Raw genomic sequence first — 21,182 nt, forward strand, 5'->3', positions numbered from 1 at the left:
GTGTCTCTATTGTTTTGTTTTTTTAAGGTGTGTAATTCGTTTCTGCTATTCAACCTTTCTGTTCTGGTTAACAAAAACAAAAAAATGTGTATGTACCATTGCACAGTAGTATGTCAGTGTTGTTAACACTACCCCTGAGTTGCCAGAAACTAAGTTAATAAGTTTAATAGTTACCCAGAATCTCACTCTACAAAAAGCCTCATTGCTGAGAAACCACTGGAAGGCCACTGTAAAGTCTAATCCACAATGCATCGTGCAGTAACAATGCATCACATACGGTAAGAGCGTGCTCATTTACCTTACTCACAGCTTTACTGTGTAGCCAAAAACAACCACAGCAGCGTTGTGTCTTCCAGGGCCCCTGAATGATTTCCTCTTCTCTGAAGTCCAGCGGTTCGACCGAGGGTCAGAGTCTGAGCCCTCATGAGCTTCCTCCTCCTTAACTGGAAGTCATTGAAAGGACAATCAACGCAGCACAGGTGGTGCTGTAAACAACAGCCAGCCTGCTGTTTAACTGGCTCTTTATCAAATGTGAGGCTGTGGAAAATGTAACCCAGTAGGCGACATATTTGTTAGGTTACATAACACGGAAAGCAGCAATGTTTACGAATTTAATTACGAGCTTTTAGGCATAAGCTCGAGAAGCTGAACAGTAATTAATAAGCAAAGTGCTCCGAGCTCCGAGTTCATGAACACTTTTAAAACTTGAGAGTTTGTGTTTTTAAGGTGTGGGTGTGAAGGGAGTGTTTTATTGCCTCAGATAGCAGATAAAAGAGATGAGACAGATATGTACATGAAATTAAGATCTGCCAACCCTCACAGCTCAACTCAAGTTAGAAGGACGTACACGGCCCTAGCTCCAGCCATACTAAATAAAGGGACAGGTTGACAAAGTTTTTGCCTCTGTTGGGTGACAGCAGGGCAAAGGTCAACTACCTCAGACCCCCGTCAGAGGGCTGGGGGGTGAGGTTGGTATGGTCACATTTGCTTCACAAACTGCCGTGCATTCAAACCTGGAATGTTCAAGAGAAAGTGGTGATTGTTGTTAGTTGTTATGGTGACAACACACGTCAGTGTGTCACACTCATTAGTTGAAGAACTTTGTTTTGGCCTCCCGTCCACACAAAGCCGGCGTTTTCCTTTTGTCTGTCTAATGTTAAATTAGATAGGCAGCAGCCATGGTGCACACAAGTCGTCTTCCCATTCCTCGTACTACTTTACTGCTTGTTTGTTGCCAAACCTACCCTCAGTTTGTCCATTTGTCCAAAAGTCTGTTTTTACGGAAGTTTACGTGGGAGTTAGCTTACTACAACAGTCACAGTTCTGTCCAATGGCAAAGGTACACTTACAAATGGCTGCTGCCCTGATCATCCTGCCATGTTGATTTGAAGAGGAATGTCTACTCTGTCATGGGTACGCTTTGAGTTTTGCATCCTGCAAAAAGCTCTCCTTCTGATGGGGCCCTAGTCATTTTATTAGAACCGCTAGGTTGGTACAGTGGGTTGGGCAACACAGTGGGCTCCTGCTAAAAACAACTTGGACCCGGATGAAATTTTGATGCAACGCTATGCAATACGGGCCGGCACACATTCCTTCCATACCACTCTGTTCACTTTGAGATCGTTGCAGATAAATAACATGATTGCCACCGTGATTACTTTGCAGCATTGTAAAATCCTTCCTTGGAATATTATAAGCTTTGGAGGACGGTTTTCTTGGGTCCTGATAAGTCTACGAAATCACAGATCACAGATGTTCATTGTATTGTATTGTTCTTTTTTATGTAATGGTTTGAGGTTTACACCCATGTATTGAAAGGCTGTTTAGAACCCAAAACACTGCACATTGTTTTGTAGTGGATGACCTTGCATTGCATTTAGACAGGTTCAAGCCAGGTTTTTTTGGCTGACGACGTTGCGTTTTATTCGCCAGATCCTGTTGCGTCAGAATCCCCATTGTGCCAACACAGTGGCCCCATTGAAACTAAATGAGAGGGCTCATTTTGTTTCAAGGCTTTACGGAACACATCAGGGAGGGCAGACCCCCTCTAAAACTAGCAGTTTGATTGAAATAAGTTATGTTTGGTGGACTGATGTGTGCCAAACTCACAGTACAAACAAACAAGAGATTCCGAGGATATTTTCCAAGGTGTGTGTCGACACGTTGTGTTTGCCAGATATTTGAAAGAAGCTTGGTGTAATGTTCTTTCCATCCTAACAAGTATAGTGGGTTCCAGGAAAAAAAGATGACACTACACTGCTGATACTGCCTATCAACTGTGATAGTCTGTTCCTCTCTCCTCCCCTATTTCTTTCCAGTCTCATATTCGTACTTGTTTCCTCAAGATAAGTGGTTAGATGCGTGCACAGCACCACAGAATGGTTTACAGGTCAGACATTTTAATTTTTTTTTTAACATAAAGTAAACAAAATCCTGTCTCTTGCATGAACACATTAAAACTGTTAAAACCATAGAAACTAAATATTCCTCATCACCAAAAACCTGCAGTTGTACAACTGTGCCATGATCGCCTCACACACACGCAGGCACTTTGATGTGTGGCAACAATAGGCTACTCGTTGCATCAGTCTCACTCTTATCGACACTTCTCCAGAAATTTAGCCTCTCGTTTTATTCAAAGGCTCGCAGAGGAAAAACACTTGGGGTTCTGTGAGGATGAAAACAATGGTTGTCCTCGTGGGAACAGTGTGGTAAGTGTTGCATCCTCATCTGCACGCACATGGAGAAAGAGGGGGAAACGTTCTCCTCTTTCCTTAGAGCTGAGGTCATTCTGAATTGGTTAATTAAAGCAGGTTGTTGCCATAACATTAGCTCACCCTCCCCAGCCTGTTTTGTCTTTAGCTGAACCCAAGCCCCTCTGCTGGCCCCCGCGCTTTGAGAAGAAGATCATGAAGGAGCGGATCATTTTGGAATAACTGCAGTAGAGCTGCAACCTTCCTGCATCATTCAGTAGCCTACTAAAGGTTTTTTATTATAGGATGTGGAATGTTTTATTCCTGCAGTTTATTCAGTCATTAGAGGACCTGTAGGAATACAATAACAACTCAGGTTGGCTCATTATTGGTATATTATAATTAAGCATATTCTAGGATTCACACTCACAAACTTCAGTTCATTGACTGTTTCAGAGTACTTTGTGCTGTGATGAGACAATACCTGTTTTAGTTTTTTACTAATACATTTATTTTCATCCAAGTCTAACAAAGGACTATGACTGCATGTCTCACCTAATAACTACTCACAGACATCCTTTTACACCTCATAATATTCCAGTTTGGAATAATAGATACATATTAATAAGCTGCACATCTGTGTACATGGAGGAATGGAAATCCAAGGGACTCTGGGCCATTTCTCATTTTATGGACGGTAATGGAAAGGAGTTTTGTGAGAAATGTTACTTCAAAGTAATGTCAAGCGTTATGATAGATGGTTGAAAGCAAAGTCTCTAAATCAATGGTGAGAGAAGACACTAGGTACTCCAACGTGTCTCCTGGTCTGAGGCAGCTTGAAGGAATTGGTTTCTGTGACTATAAATGTACCAACAACGTTATTAGAAATATTGCATTAAAGGAATATTACTAACTCAGAAAGAAGAAAATAAATGTTGAAAAGATTTGGAGATGGAGAGGTTGTGGGAGTAAGGAAAGGTTGCATCATATTTCCTCCCCTCAAAGATAAAGGGGTCAACTTTAAAATTTAAATGAAATCTCCCCAGCAAACAAGATAGGTTCGGTTTTGATACAAATGACTGTGTTTTTTTGAAACTGAGAAACTAGAACATGTATTGTTTTCTGTGTGAGTCAGTGCAATCTTTCTGGAGAGATCTGCACAGATGACCACATACCATCTATTTTTATAGTGGATATGTAAACAGCCTTATTTGTAGCTATGTCTGTATTCTGAATTTAAAATATAAAAAGTCTAGTAATTTTTTTGTGACAAAATAATTTCATTTCAAGATTACAAATGACCAGAAACAATATGTTGAGACATGAGAAAGTGTCTCAAAGTCTAGTTATTTTGTTTGACGGTTCATGCTCTTATTCTCGCGAGAAGAAGCGGTTACCAAGGTACCGGCCACGCAGCGTCCTCCGAAACTGTAAATGGCCCAGGCTGACCAATGAGAGTGAACCCGACCATACCAAAGTTGTATAATTTTAGGGGTGAGCTAACCGTGTATCATAAATAAACTAAAACGTGAAATGAATTCAGCATTTTACAATAATTGAATCGACTGTTACTGCAACACATTAATCTATTCATGAGTTGATATGTTATGCTGCGTTTCATATGCGTACATAACAAGGCCAGCTATTTCTTACAGTGTGGTTGGAGTTCCTTCATGGTATCAGCCGCGCCAACATTGAAAGTTTCTGTGAAAGTGGACTCGTTGACCAACGCTTTCCTGAACCTATCTATCTAGTAATCTAGCTAGCTAGTAATACACGCTTCGACACACGAAAAGAAATACACCCTCTTCCAAAAAGAGCTGTAGACACGGGTGAGTAAGTCTTTTATAATGGAAGTAGCCATGTGGAACAATAAACGTGGATTTTTGTTGTAACCGTTAGCACAATGGCCGTTTGATAGTGAAAAAATCAAAGATTTGAAATCCCTCCGCGGCCCCCTGCAGTGGGTTAAATACTTAATCGAACCATACAATCGAGGTAAAGAAGCCAAAATAGGTCTTTTCTTTTGTACACTGTGTGAACGTGACTTATAAAGGCAATAATATTTTATGTTATTATTTTCCTTTTATCCTTTACTTTATTGTTCAAAGATTTACAACATGCCCATGTAGAGTTTTCTGTACGGTGTTGTTGACGTCAGTGACTCAAACAATCTGTGTAAATGCCGTAAACAGCAGTAAATGCAGGTCTGTAATCTGTCTGAGACCACCTCAGTCGCAGAGAGGATTTAACTGGGGAGGTGATGTTGGGAAATCAGGCCTGTGAGCTGTGATTCCCAGAAGAATGTTAAGAAAAAGATCTGTGGTGACACGGTGTCTGTTGCATAAAAAGAGGAAATCCACTTCAGTACTGCAGTATGTGAGTCTCGTCTGGTTTAAAGGTCACACAGTGCTTCACACTGTTTGGGTTTTGGAGCATTGACACCATGGCAGGAAAGCGTTTGTTCTCTGGCCATCAGAGGCGGAAGTTGAGGTCTGAGATGTGCTGCTGTTGAATCAGGTGGCCTTTCCTGTACTGAATCAGCAGGTTGAGTCCGGAGTCCGCTTTAAAATCATGACTACGGGCGAAGGTCTTATGTTCTCTTTTGTTCCTCTTTCCCGGGAGGTGAAAGGTCAACTCCAGCTACAGAAACATGAATAAATAATCTGACTGAATTGCCATTTTTTTTTGCTTTCTCTTGACCACCCCTCCTTTTATATTAAACTACATTCTACTAAGCTACTGCGCCTTCCTGTCACAATGATAATAACGTGAGAAAAGTAGACCATGTTTGCTTAATAATTGGTTCAAACTCATAATAAACCTGCAAACACTGTTCACTTCAGGCAACTGCGACCAACCCACCGCCTTCTAATTTCCCTTTAATCATTTCCAGGCCAGGAATGTGCATCCTGCAGGACTCAAAAGTCTGTTCACTTCTCAGTGTGGAGTCTTTTTTTTATTGCCTCCTCAGTAAGCGAGCGTTCATCTTGGAAAACAAACAGGAAAAATTGTCAGCTGACCCTTTTCTTATTTCTTAAATTCTTATATCCAAATGGAAAAAGCATGCTGCTTTTCAAATGGTAATAACAGTGCGTGACAGAGTGCAAATAGCAGTGGTGCAGAACTGCCTACTGTTATTCACATTTGTGTTTTGAAGAATCCACAGAGAATTAGTTTCTTTCATTTAGACAAGGGGAAACCTCAAATGGATGAAGACTAGGGCATGGTGATGTCTGGAAAGAAGCTTATGGGGGTTTGCAGACAGAGGCCCACCACAACCCACTAGGATCCTGTCCAGGGGATGCACTTTTACATCGGTGGTATCAAAGCAGAGGATGGGCTTCTGCTTTTGTAATGTGTGTGTAAGATGTTGGTTTTATATGCTGCCCTGGTATCACACGCAGCCTTTCCTCTAACTCAGGATCTTAGATTAGCGTGATCAGCAGCGTTGCCTTTCTGCTGGGCAAAATCGATTTAAACTTCCATTTTCTTCCAGTAAAACTGGAACTTTATTGGAATGAACATAAACATGTCATCATTTCATTTTTATTTATTATAAGAGGCGTGCCAGGAGATTTTCTCCAGAAAGTCACCATGTTTTTGGGGTTTGGTTCCTGATGTTTTCAGTCTCAGAGGATCTTTTTTTTTTTTTCTCTCCGCCCTTTGTGTTGTTAACGTGTCAGTATTTGGATTCTAGCGGTGTGGATAAGGGAATCCTTTCTAATTAGGGACTACTCTAGATGTCGGTGGCTGTAATATTACAGCCTGTGCCTAACATAGGCTAGCTGCAACAGATGATGGCATGCATATTAGAGTAACTAACCACTGTTTGTAATACTAGTGTTCTCTGCTTTCTCTCAGCGTAGAAGGTCCATGACACCAACCCTGTGATTAGCTGGAACATACTACGTGTTTCCTACCAAACCTACATACCATTTATCACAAAGAATAGCTGCCAGAAAATAGTTATGCTCCAATAGCTGTGGCTTATAATATTATAGCCCACATTATTGTTGCGGAACAACATATAAAAATGTGTTTTTCTTCGCAGACCGACCATTTTTAGAGTTTCCACTTCTAAAAGGATGAAGAAAATACATGTGCTATTTTGGTGGAGGTTTCCCTCGGTAAACACAAGGCGAGTAAGTCGGATTGGGGATTTGTGTTTGGTGCCATAGTCAAATTTCACACTGCCCGTTGTTTCAGAACAAAGTGTTAGAGTGAGTCAGAAGCTGTGCGGCTTCACTTCTTACACTTAACTGTCTGGCCGCTGTCACAGTGTGGCGTTGTTTTGCTGACTGTGCCAAGTCCTGCTCGTCTGTTGCTGTGGTTCTCTTCCTGTCTTTCTTTCTCTAGTTGCTTGCCTGTCTCTGTTTGGCTGTTGTCAGTCCTGTGGTTCTACCTGTATTTGGCCGATATTTCTGCAGTGACGTAGCTCTGTTTTGCAGTTCTCCATATCGCCCAGCCCTGCAATATAACCTCTCTCTCTCTCTCACACACACACACACACACACACACACACACACACACACACACACACACACTCACTTTACAAATAATACCAGTTATCAGCCAAACAGTGATTCGCTCTCATTTTTTTTTTAAATTTGTTGATTTTTATTTAAAAGTTACTGTCTCCAGACATGGACAAATCTGAAAAAATAGTGATTTAAAGAGGATGAGAAAACAAATTCACATGACTTCTTAAAGAAGTTCATGGTGGATATTCTGTGTGTGTGTGTGTGTGTGTCCTTGATCAAAGTGACTAGTAACTACTGTCAAGGTAAAATATTTCTTCTTGAAATGTAGTGAAGTAGAAGTATAAAGTTACCTCACACACCCATTGTTGCAGTCTTGAATAGAACACCAACTGTAATTAAACTAGGGAGGCTTATATCAGCCTTCATTGATTAGTTAAGACTTTACTGATTCTTCTTTATCAAGATGTGATGTCTCACTTTTGAAGAGTGCAGTGCATTCTTCTCGGTCAGGTTAAGCCCCCTCTGGCCTAAATATCCTAGACATTAGGAGTCATGTGGCTGGAGTTCCCTTCTGTCATTGGCTCTTGGGTGCTCCCAGTTTGGGTGAGTCTCCCCCTGAGGAATGAGGTCACTGGGACTCTGTGGCAAGCTGGGTCTGGAGGTCAGCAGCTCAGGACTTGCATGCAGATCTCTCACATGCAAACCGCTCGTCTTGTGTGACTGAGTGAAGATGTGACTTGGAGACAAACTGACGGCGCTTTGCTCATTAAGAGGTAACCTAGAGAGCAAGACCTTGACCTAGTGTCCTGCAGAAACCCTTCACATTTTGTCTTCAATGCAGTTAATGGCTGAACTGGTTTCCACCTGAAACAAATCAGGTGTACATCAGTCTGACGCTGATCTACTTATGTTGTTCTACTTTGTTGTCTGTGTTTGCCAAGTAATTGAGCACAAGTGGTGTTTGTCTGCTGCTATATGCCAACAGCCCACACACAGACTCAGTCTTTAATCACATTAGGTCTGATGCTGATGCTACATTTACACGTGGGAAGCTGTTTTCATAAATGGACATTTTAACCTCTCCGTTTTCAAAAATATCATTGTGCACAGTGATCTGTTTTCAGAAAAGGGTTTGTTTACACGTAGCCGTGTATAAATGCCGTCAAGAGCATGCCCAACCTGTAGGTGGCACTGTAACCAGAAGTTCAAGCCCACGTTACACGTTTTCTGATACCTGTATTGGCCGATACTGAATACTGATCCAATACCATTTTGTCATATATTTTATTAAGTTTTAACAACTGTACACTACTATCCCTGTGTGGCTGGGATTTCTGTCTTTGTTGTCAGCCTGGCTCTTGTTAAACTCTTTGGGAATCATAAACAAACAATGAACACCACAGAACTTTCTTTTATCATCCAGTTTGCCAGTCAGTTATAACTAAAAAAAGAATAAACTACTTTAAAGTAGATTTTCTTTAAGGCTTTGTTACGTTGTATTGGATCGGTGCATAAACTCCAGTATTTCCCAATACAGATACTAGCGTTTTAGGCAGTATCGGAGGAGATACTGATACTGGTATCGAACATCTCTAGAAAAACACAGTAAAGACTCTCACATTGAGCTGAAATGGAAACGCTGTGCTAAGGGTTAAGCCGATGTTTTTGGGGGGTAACGCCATTCACTTTACCGGAGGTACTGACAACAGATAAAGCCACCGCGTCTTGAGAAGCTCAAGCTTGTTTTATTGTTCACTGTTAACTCACTTTATATCATCTTTGCTATCTCTTTTTCCTCACACGCTACCCTCCGTTACCCCTCGCTCTCCTTGCGCATCAACGCGGGCGCTGACGTCACTCACTGAAGGCACCCTGCCATTCTCGCTCTTATCTACGCTAGTCTCTTGAGGGGTTGCGGTTAACCGCCACACGGCGATGATATGTTGCTTCATCACCACGGTAAGAAAAACAATATACCGTCACAGCCCTAGTTGAGATTTATTATAACATGTCATTTTTCTGTATGGATTCTGCCTCTTTCTTTTTTTTTCCTTGCCTCTGTTGCTTAGTGCTTGCTTCTGGTGGGAATTGTTGGGTTTCTGTAAATAACATCAGAGTACGGTCTAGACCTGCTCTTTGATGAAAAGCACAGCGAGATAACTGTTGTTGTGATTTGGCGCTATATAAATAAATTGAATCATAGTTTTAGGGTTAAGCTGTTAGTAAATATAACTTTCTGGCTTCCAGTAATCAGGTATTTTATCTGCTGAAAAGCTGACAAGCTTTCTGCTGAAAGTTATTTGACAAAACAGCCAGATTCAATTGTTAAAGCACATCAAAGGCTACACCTGATCTGGATCTGGGTTGTTTAATATGTACGTAGTTATTACTTTCTAAATGATCTATCAATGTTCTGTAGTCATTGGTTTCAGTAAATGGTTCATAAGCCTTTGTGTGTGTTTGTTTATTACTCAGCCGCGTCGTCACATCCTCCGCCACCCGCCACCACAAGTGAATTCTCAACCTGTGGGAAACACTGCGTACACAATATCCAATGTGATGAATTTGTGGTTGTCTTTGATCTGTCACAATGTGTATGCTCATCAGTTTGTCGTCATTAATCCCCAACACACCCTGTGTGTGTGTGTGTGTGTGTGTGTGTGTGTGTGTGTGTGTGTGTGTGTGAGCGAGCTTGAATCAGCATTTGAATGTGTGTGCGAATGGGTGCTTGAGTGTATGCTCATGCACTTTTGGAGGACCTTCCTTGTGTGCCCCACCTTTCAAAGACAAACGACAACAGGCTGGTTGCCAACATTTGTTTCTTTTTTTGTGCCCTTTATTTTTCTTTCTTTTTTGCACCGATTCCTCACTGCACGTGACCGAGACTCTGCCCTCTGCCTGTCACCAGTGCCTCTGGCTGTTTTGAGGTCGCTGTTTAACAACATGCTTCTTGTTAACCATTATTTACCCTGCCCCCTCCACACCGGCCCCTCTGACCTAGTAACCAGAGAGCTCAAACAGACAGCCTTTTAATGTCTGTGAGTGTGTTACAGATCCCAATTCTCGTGTCACAGTGGTTATCCCTTTTATAATACTATCTTTATGTAGCTGCAGGCTGTCTGCAGAGTTGCGTGTGAGGGTATTACAGTACAAATAGAGGAAAAGGTCAAGAAGTCGTAAATTGCAGTGTTGCAACATTTTTGTTTTATTTGCTTTCTCAAACTGAGTTGTTTTTAGTTGATACATATTTTTTTAAACCTGTGTACTTCAACACAACAATGTGATTCAGTCAGTGGTGGCATATTTTCTCTTCAAAGTTTCAATGGACTACATTTACATGTATACTTGAGATAACTCTTGTTATGAATTGATACTATAAATAAAATTGAATTTATTGGGGCACTCCAGTTGTACAAGTGAACTTTTTCTGTCTCTAGCCTGTGAAAACAATGGTAGTTGTAGTTGTCTTCTTTTGCTTTTGAATCCCCGGGCCAAAAAGAAAATCTCACAACATCCTGGTACTTAAGTCTCTTCACTGGCTCCCTGTTGCAGATTAGATTCGGTTTCAAAGTCATACACTTACGTACCAATAGAGCTTTGCATGGGCAGCCTCCTGCATATGGGGCTGCATATTGAATGCTTTTCCTCCTCACTTCCAGATTTCTGTTTCTGTGGATTCTTTAAAAATCAGATAGCCGGATGCCTGTTTAGACAGGCGTTTGGCTGACCCGTATGCACCATCGTCTGCACTCTTAATATTATTGCGTAATACTGATTGTGTATTGTGTTCACATTCTGGTTGCCACTGTAAAGAACTTTGTGACTTTTGTCTGTGAAAATTGCTTTATGATTACATTTCACTTACTTAATTACTTTGGAGGGAGCTTTCAAGTTTAATAGGGGTTATTCTGGATTGGATTTGATACATTTTTAAAGAATAGTTTAGCATTTTGGGAAAAATTGTATGCTCATTTGAGTTCTTGTTGGGAGTTAGATGACAAGTTTGATACCACTCTCAGGGTTCAAGGGCTTTGAAACAAGTCACAAATATGAACTCCTAATGTTTAAAGAAGCCCAAAATATTGGCTTTGTCTATTTGCAGCACGTTTGAGTATGGGATAGTCGATGAATGTCAGTGTTAACCTGGTCTGCTTGAAAGTCCCTTTTGAAATGTGAATGTCAACCACCATCTGTTATCATTCGTGAAATAACATGGCCAAAATTCAACATGAAATTTGAGTAGATAAGTGTTTGGACCACAGCCAAATACTTTTGTCACCCACGCTCTTACAAGGAAGCATTATTGTTCATTTTCTACATGAGTCTAAAGACTGTTGTCACTCAGCTCAGTTTTGAGTTTCTCAGGAGATCTGATTGCAGTCTGGTGCAGTTTGGTATCTTCACCAACTGAGGATGCAGGGTGAAAGAGATTGGGCCTGCTTGGGCATGCCAGTGTGTAATGTGAGCAGTAATGTGAGATCTTAGCATGTTGTGTCCCTGCATTCGTGGAATGTGTGTGTGCTATGAGTGATTTTGCTATGAGAGAAAAGAGCTAGAGCTGCAGTAACTTTACACCCCTTGTCCTCTCCAGTGGTCACTATAAAAAGACATTTCCAGCTGATGAATCAAAAAAAGACAACTGTGAATTGAGCTAACATTGTGTTTTTAGTAAACATCCTGGGGGGGGGGTTATAATAGACGTATCATTGTGTTGGTAAGTCTGTGTGTGTGTGCATCTGTGCATCATGGATCACAGACTATTTGGCCAAATGAGAAGGCACCACACATGCACACTAATACTCGTAATCCACCTGCCTCCTCTGTGTCTGCGAGCAAAGGTGCATGTTTTGTTGCATGGAGGTGCTTTACCACTGCCAGAGGGCTGGCTCGGATGCTCACAGGTATGAATGTTGAAAATATTTCCCCCTGGCACAGAGATCATGTAGCTTTCACTAAATGTGTGAAAAAAGACTGACATAAGAGGACCAAGAAAATTAAAGAGGAATGAGACATGAGGTAGACAACGGGACATTCAAAGACATGGGAGGTGAGTGGAGGTGAAGCGGAGAGGTGAGGAGGAAATTGATCTATTTAACAAGAAAAATGTTTTTGCCGAAAGATATATGAATAGAGGACCAGAGATGATAAATATGGTTATCAGCCAGGCCCAATCCTTGGAATGAGGGATGCTGCATGGGAGGGAAGGGGAAGGGAGGAAGGAAGGAAGGGAGGAGAGTGTGATTGATAGTATTAACAGAGGTGGAGAAGGTGTCAAAATTTGTTGACCCAGCTGACATGTTTATTGTCCTATTTTTTGACTTCAGAGCTGCCGATTGCTTCTCCTCTACAGCGAGGAGCCTGAATGTAAGTCCGCTCCCTGCTGCTGCCTCCGGATAGTGACTGACCACTGCGTGTGTTTGACTTTAGACTGTGGGTGTGAGTGCCTGACTATGTGTTGGTTTGTGCTTTTTTGTGTGTGTGTGTGTGCCACAGGGAGGTTGGTCTGGTGCACCCTGCCCTGCTGACTCCTTTAAATAAGCACCGCTGTGTGTGTTTGGACTGTAAGGAGCAGTAAGGGCAGCTCAGCCGCTGTGTGCATGAGGTGAAACTTTTCCTGGAAATGGTTACAAGTGCATTTACTGTATTAATTTTAGTTTTTTTTTTACACAAATCTACATACAAACACAAAGGACAAGTATATTCCTGTAGTCAAAGCTTCTGTTGAACCACTGTTTTGTAGGCCCTAATGACAGGATATCCTCGACCACACCTCCATCATAATCATATTATTTTCTTTCATAACTGTCTGCTATCCCACTTCCCTACATTGACTTTCTCACTTACTTAGAATATATTATCTCAGAAGAATCTATTGGAAAGGAAAGACTCATGTTATCTAGAATAACTTGGAAGTTAGGGATGTAGTAGAGGATGTGGCCCCTTCCCATTCAGACAGTTCTAGCTGGACAGGCCAATCACAACCATTTATCTCACATGGGGCGGGTCTAAGACAAAGAGTGACAAGCTCAAATTGTCTTCTTAAAACTATGTTTCTGATCAAATATGAATCAAAATGACGTTACTGTATGCCAATTTTTTTTAACTTTAACACATATGACTTGTTGCTGTAATTTGAAGGCAAGGCAAGGCAAGGCAGCTTTATTTGTATAGCACATTTCAGCAACAGGGCAATTCAAAGTGCTTTACACAAAATCATTAAAACAGATAAAACACAAGTACAAACAGTTAAAAGTCATAAGCATTAAAAATCAATAAGACACATGAATATACAGTTGAAAACAAAATAGAAACATTAGGACACATAAAACACCAGAATAAAAGTTACAGTGCAGCATAAGAAAGAAATGAGCATTAATAAGAAAGAAATGAGCATTAATAAGAAAGAAATGAGCATTAGGAAGGAGGAGGAGGAGGAGGAAGTTAGTGACCCAGGCAGCCATCTTCCTGCTTGGAACTGGATCAAGCACTTGCATGGGTTGCTTAGAGCTGCGCTGCTTGGTTGCTCTAATTGGTTGTAGCTCTAATTGCGTGGAGGCATTTGGGTCTGTTGATAACGCCCCTTGGAAGTCAAAAATGAACTGAGAAGTGTTTTCTTTTTCATCAACGATATTTCATGTTGATATCGCCAGAGTCAGCGTTCAATGACGGCAGTGCTATCTCGTCATATAGCCTGTCGTTAACAAAGGTAACACTTCAGCAGAGGTGTTAATTTCCAAACAGGCTTAGTGGCTTTATGGTTAACATTTAAGTATGTATTTGATTTGCGGGGGGAATTTTGCCAACGGTAATGTTATTAGTGCCAAGAGTTAGCACAATGGAACAACCGGACCAAGGTGAGCATAGAGTCTTGAGTGAGAAGGAAGACGTGGTGAATTTACAGCTCTCAGCAACCTAACACTAAACCTAATTTAAGCAGGGCTTTTATTGTGAAAGGTATAAATCATATTTTCATTAAGTTCCCTCTTAGCGTAATGCTGAGTGAATTTAAGATGGACCTTTATTGTGAAGGGTAGACATGAAAGAGCCAGCGTTATGGCAGCGCTTTTTATCCCTCAACCTTTCTTCGGCAACCACTCATTTTTAATCAGTTTAATATCCAACGCTTTGCAAACACACACACACACACACACACACACACACACACTCTCGTACATACATACGGAGGCTTCCATTTTAGATGTCTAATCATATACATAGAAAGTAGCTTCAAACTTTAGAATGAATTTAGACAAGCAACACCTACTGCTCAGGTCTTTCCCAGGAAAAGTCCTCTTGTGAACAGGAAGGATGCATTTTATATTTTCAGCTGCAGAATGGCAGCAGTTTGTTTGGAAGAAGCAGGAAAAGGCCGTCATTTTCATGAGAGCAATAGCATTCATAGCCGTAAAGACACAGAATGGTGTGCATTACAGAAACTGATAGAACCTGACAAGAAACAGCCTTCACAGTACTGTCCACACAATTGAATTGATCCCTGATTTGTGTCTTTATTAATTGTTTTCTTCGTGATGATTGCTGGTGACACTTTTCCTTTTCCTGTGCCACTAGATCAACATGGCTAAATGAATCATTGCGCCCGTTTCCTGCATTACAGGTCCCACTGCTGTACAGTTGGTATTGGAAATGGCACTTCAAAAGAAAGACAGGGTAATGAGAAAGTGTCAGAGATCAGGTGACTGCTAGGAAAAGCTCTTGCTTCCTGCTCTCCTAAGCGTCTTCCTGTGCCTCGACAGAGGGGGCGGAGTCTTCCAAGGCAGCAGGAGCGGAAGGAGGGGACTATATGAGCCTAAGGAGCAGACAGACGCTCAGGTTAGTGTTCATTTGGTTCGCACACAAACACAGGAACACACCACGCTAACCGGCACATTGGCTCTTGTGCCGAGCAGACTCAGAGCTCCTACCTGCTTCTCACAGTGTAACTGGCAACTACTGGTTTTCCTGTTTTAAGATCCTACTGTGACTCGTATACATCATGTAAGTAAACTTTACCTTCTGTCCTGTTTGAGCGGAACAGAGTGCCTCCAGTGTGTAGACTTGGGGCAGAGTCTGTGTACTTAAAAAGGGGGTGGGCTTGTTGATCTGGCAGACATCAACAGCAAACTTTGACTTACAGACTTTTGTCAATATGTCCTTTGGGAGTTAAGCTATTGCTTTCTTTTTATGGCCTGTTTCTAAAAATGCCTTCAATCCATTGTTGCTATTAATATCTTAAACCTAACGAGAAGCTCAGTGTAAGACTTAATTCCGATAGTAGACCATACAGAGCCATTGAAATGCTCTATTATTATAGAGGCAGCTCTAGTCTCTTTCTGTGCTTCTGCCTTGTGCTTCCTTGTCCTTGGGATGGAATGCCAAATCTAAAAATACTGGTCTTGATTATAACATTTGGCAGCTCTGCTCCAGGACTATTTTCATTCCCACAGCCCTCACAGCAGTAACAGGGCGAGAAGCGGCCCGGCAGGCTGGCAGAGTGGATGTATTGTACTTATAACAAGTTTCATGTTGATGTTTTATGTTAAGCAGAGAAGGAAAGCGTTTCTCACTGCTAACATGACAGAGGTACTTTGGTTCATGGTGTTGATAAGGGAGAAAGATGTGACGTTTTATAAACTCATTTGTCTCTCTTTTCTCACTAAGATGCATGGAGTTACTTCAGTTTTGAAAGCGTGTGTGTGTATGGGAGAGAAAGAAATCTCTTGCACATTAGGGTGTTGGCTAAAACGAACACACATGCTTTTCATCACTGCTGTTTAGACTTTCAGCACCTTTCTCTGTCAGTGGATAGGTAATTGGAGATTACAAAGGGTTAACAGTCGGAGTCAACAGTTTGTGTGTGTGTGTGTGTGTGTGTGGGTGTGGGTGTGGGTGTGGGTGGGTGTGTGTGTAGAAACCCTCCCAGTATCCAAGCCAACAGTGTGGCCTAGCCATTGGGGCGACTCCACAGTGACCACTCTCCCTCCCACCAGTGTGTGTGTGTGATGTGGCTCTGTAGCTGACTATGGACAGCAGTATGTGACTGCGTCCATGCTTGCGTGCCTCTGGAATGTTTTCATCACCACGTTATGGGGGGGGGAGGTATTTTCTCTCTCTCCCTGCATTTTTTGTTCGCCTTCAGCCTCTATCGTTGCAGCCTAGATGTATTTGTGTGTTAGACCATTCATGTATGCAGTTCTTTATCTTTTAGTATGCAGTTGGCATGTAATTGCATTAGTGTGCATGTCTGTCTGTATGTGCACATACGTCTACACGTGTGTGTATGTGCTTCCTGACAGATTAGCTCCAGCTGAGTGAGGCAAGAAAAAAATGCCTCACGCCTCTGATCCAAACAAAGACACACTTAAAATTACACTCATCTCCAATGATCTACAGTATCTATCATTTTGCAGGATATCATCACAGTTTTTATAATCAGCAGAAGTTATTTTCAGGATCAGAGTTTTTTCACCCTCTGGAGGATCAGCAGTGCCAGAATCCCTTACGGGCATTGTAAATCTGATGGGTTGTAATCCTGCATGCCAGTTATAAAGTACAGAGAAAAAATCACCCAACATCTTATTATTTTATAAAAATATAATATAGGATGAATGTTTGTACTTTAAACAAGACATTAAATTGCCCGTCCTTCAAAATGTACCAGAATTCATGTCAAAATTGTTGGTTTAATTTGGAAGAAAAAAACTGAAATCCACATAACTTCATCTACTGGGTTATGCCAGCGGAGTGCAGTAAGAGCATGCAGAGTGGGAAGTTCTCCGGCTAGCGATCCATTACTAAAAGTCATTTTTTACCAACAAAAAAAGTAGTGATCGGTTGTAAGATGCCACTTCTAGTTGGTGATACCTCATTTAATATACAACTTTAAATACAGAAGGGTGAATGAAAACATTTTTTTAGTATTGCATTTGTGACGTTCATGTGACAAATCATATTTCATTTTTTTTCTATGTATCTAATGTGGGTCAATGGCAGATGTTATAATATGTTTATCTTGGCTGCCGCGTTTAGTTTTCCTCAGGGAAGGCTTAGCCACCTGCTCTCCACTGATTACCTACTCAGTCAAAACTCTCTCTCTGTCTCTCTCTCTCTCACACACACACACACACACAACCACACACACAAAATGTGGATGCTGACATTCATGGATGCACAGCTACACGTATACAAATGAGACAGGATTTTTATTGGAACCCCTCTTCATCCCACCCTTAGGTGTAATTGTGCATGGATGTGTGTGTTTCCTGAGGCCACAGGCTCAGACAGTGATGAGCAGAGGTTGAGGAGGGGGTTTAATGGGAGACCAATGGATGAAGAGACTGGGGGAGGGCCATACAGAGATGAACATAGATGCTATAATAACTGTCCGCTTATGGTTCAATGGTTGTTTTTGCAGTTGACTAGACCGTAGTGCATAATAGTTGCATAACCCTCTAGTCCAGACACTTCAGTCATGCATGTAAGCCAAGTTCTCCACCGAGCCAAGGGCTGTTTTCAGTAGGAAATGATCAGCGTGGCTGGAGATGATAGATGCACAGCACTGTGTGGTGAGGCCAGTGCAATAAAATTAGCACTGCCAGGCAGTTCATGGGTACTAGAACCACCGAGTCCAATGGCCAAGAGGACTTATGGTCCTGCATCAGCCTGTTGAGGTTCTAATTAGAAATAGTGACTGGCTTTCTCAACGTTATTTACTTACGTTCACATAGCGCATACCCAGGACTCTTGGGAGCTTTTATAGTCAGACAGAAAAGGTGATAACAATGAAGACTGTGGGCCTACAGAACCTTAGTATGCATAGGAGTGCATGTGAGTTAATATTGACGTGCAAATGAGTTTCGATGTCCCATTCATTGTCTCAGTGTGCTGTACGGCCATCATGCATCATGAACAACAATGATACATCATTTTTTTTATGTTCTATAATAATGACTATTTGGGAATGTGCAGAATAGATAAGGAAATGTCAGGGCAGGAGGAGGGAACCAGCAGTAACAATGACAGAATAATTCAATTTTTTTTAATGTGGTGGGCTCTGGTGGTTCTTGTGCTAAAGGTTGAATCCCTGGAGGTCTGGTGCTCGCCTCTCCGTCTTCATTAACTGTCTTTGGAGCTCCCTAAATCAGCCTGGAAGGGGCGTCACTGATAACCTTTTGAACTCTTCTTTTAAGCTTTTATGGACTTACAAACTGAAGCTGGGGTGTCCCAGTGGGGTGATGGGCTGGGGCTTGTGTTGCATGCACATAACATTTTTATACCCAGGTTTGGGTTTATTTTCTATCAGGTTACACTATAATTCTATCAGAGGATACAAGAAAGATGCTTAACTGTGTTCAAGTGGCAGCCATGATGGGATTTCATCAGATTACGTACTTTATGTTCAGTGCTATGTTGGCAAATGTTGTACTTATGAGACTTATTGTTTTTCTTTTTTGTTTCCTTTTTGTTAAGCAGTGGTTAGAGTGGACAGTCTGTGCTACAGCTTAGCTCAGTGTGGGATTCCTCTACAGCAGTTGCCAGGGCATTGTGTACCGCCTTTATGGCAAAGAGGCCAAGTGCCCAGAAATAGATGGGCGAAGGTCACCACAAAACAAGGCCAACCTGCCGGCCTTGCATTCAGAAGAAAACACCCCAACTGAGTGTGTTTGTTTGTTTTTCTGTCTTTGTCAATCATGTCCTGTTGTGAAATGCATCATTGCTTCCTTCTCATCTCTCCAGTGGGCCACAAACCTGCGAAAATCACTGCTGACTCACCGCACGTACTTTTGCTTGTATGTAGCTGCACATTGCCCCTGAGCAACATACTGAACCCCTTCCAGCCTGAGGAAAGTCAGTTAGCTCAAATAGACCTCTGAGATTGAATTAATTAAAATCACTTCATCACCCGATGTTGTTAAAATCATGAATGGAAGGAACATTCATAAAAAGTGTCTTTAGTGTCTACGTTTCAGGTTGGACAGAGGGGATTTCTGGTGAGATCTCTTTAGGTCGGGGTCTCTGTTGTTTTCTATACAATCTGGGGTCAATGTCCGCTGGGACCAAGACCACTGCAATATGAGCCAGCTGGCTTCACAGACCCCACACATGGCATGCACCTCAATCCTGTCCCTCAATGTTTGGACCCTCAAAAGTGCTGCATCTTCCTGTTTCTGTCATGATTTATGATATTCTCTAAGGAAAAAAAAGTATAAGTTCTGGCCTGTGTTCCTCTTGCCTTGCCTCTCTGGACGAAATTCATTTTCTCACATGTTGCTGTTTGCTCTTTAGTCACTCAGTAACTTTTTGCTAGGAAATAGACAAAAAGAGGCTTATTGCTCCCAGTCGTGGACTCTCCCTATAATTAGTCGTAAGCAGGCTGGTTGGTAGTTGACCATAGTCCGCTGTGCTTAAAGGTTAGTCATCCCTTCTTTTGAGCAGGAGCTTCCCCTGCCCCCCCACCTTTTGCCACACTTTTATCTTTCTATTCTTTCTGTCCTCACTCACACACACAGCAGACATCATACGCCATATCATTACCCGCTAATATGGCGGTTGGAAAGCTTAATGTAAAAGCGGTCAGATTCATAACAGTGGTTCGCATAGTTTCCATCGTGGAATAGAAATATCATTCCTTGGTCTGTTGTGGATGGTGCCCGTGGTGCGCTCATCGCTTTTAGAGACATCAGCTGTTAGTGCAACTGCAGAACAGAACATGAATGGAAAGCAAAAGACGGAAAGTTAGAAAAACAAGACCGACAGGCTGAGAGAGAGACACACACACACACACACTAACACTACTTTCATTTCGCCATCTTCAACAGTATCCATGGCTAAACAGTAGATTATATATAGTTCTCCACCAATAAGTGAAAGTGTGTGTTGCATGCATAAGGCTCTTGCGTGTTTGTTGAAGCCTTGTGTTTTGTAGTGTTTGAACTGGAGAGATTTTACATTACATGTCATTTAGCTGACGCTTTAATCAAAGCAACTACAAATTGCTATACATGTCAGAGAGTTAACCCTGGGCTACCGCACACACGTGTCATGTCCACTGCGCCATCACCACACCAGATATCCCACGATTCCCGTTTGTGTTTTACATGATTACTTCATTATAGTAATTATTTTTAAGGTGTGTGCCAGAGGCAGAAATTGAGCCTTTAAACTACATTGTTATGTTTTGGAAAAAGGCAGAGAGGAGGCCAAGTTAGTATGCGTACACATTTTAAACCATTACACATGAATTGGGACTTTTCTTGTACCCAAAGACCAGCCAAATGTTGGCCATTCTTGAAGAAATTGGTCTTTTTGTGGACCTGAAAAGGCTCATAATCTGGACTAAAAGGGTGTGTTATTTTCATTGGAGTTCTGTTTGCAAGTAATGACAAGGCCAGACTACTAACGTACTAAACCTGAAATGGATTAGGTTTCTGATTCGTTTTGAAGTTCACTTGTTCTTTTAGGATGAGTTTCTATGAATGGACACATACATGCCATCATTTCTTTACTCATAGCTATTGCACTGAAGCTGGTGTTATGGCGGTTTTCCACTGCGTGGTATATACTCGACTCGCCTCGCCTCTACTCTCTTTTTTTGGTTTTCCATTACGAAAAAAAGTCCCTGGGACCTGCTACCAGGTACTTTTTTTAGTACTACCTCAGTCGAGGTTCCAAGCGAGCGGAGGCGAGCCCAAAAGGTGACGTGGAAACCTGCAGACTACTGGTTGGTCGGAGAGAATCATCACTTATCACTGCGTTTTTAGCAAACAAGAGTGTGGAGTGTGTTTTCAGAACAAACAGGACATTTAAAACAAATCTAGCCGGACACCGACAGATTATCCACTTTCTGCACTATTCTCACTTTTCAACGGTTCGGGCTACTAGCTGCTTCATGTCGTTTCCAATATTGCACACTGTTACTTTAAAAAACAAGACAATATATATACAGTGGGTACGGAAAGTATTCAGACCCCTTTAAATTTTTCACTCTTTGTTTCATTGCAGCCATTTT

At 41.7% G+C, this 21,182-nt stretch overlaps 1 protein-coding gene across 3 annotated transcripts in view; it reads left to right on the top strand.

The window, feature by feature from the left end:
- Positions 1–4,373: 4,373 nt before the first annotated feature.
- Positions 4,374–21,182, top strand: part of wu:fa11c10 (protein FAM110B) — a 22,075-nt gene continuing 5,266 nt past the window's right edge. Inside the window, exons 1-2 of one of the 3 annotated variants that reach the window (XM_034876287.1) lie at positions 4,374–4,525; positions 14,932–15,007. The gene's annotated coding sequence lies outside the window, so the exon portion shown is untranslated. Of the gene's footprint in view, positions 4,526–7,859; positions 7,951–14,931; positions 15,173–21,182 lie in introns of those variants that run through there. The other 2 variants (XM_034876291.1, XM_034876290.1) reach the window with 2 other exon arrangements.

Source organism: Etheostoma cragini, chromosome 7 (genome assembly GCF_013103735.1).
Source record: "Etheostoma cragini isolate CJK2018 chromosome 7, CSU_Ecrag_1.0, whole genome shotgun sequence".
In the NCBI taxonomy this organism is placed as follows: domain Eukaryota; kingdom Metazoa; phylum Chordata; class Actinopteri; order Perciformes; family Percidae; genus Etheostoma; species Etheostoma cragini.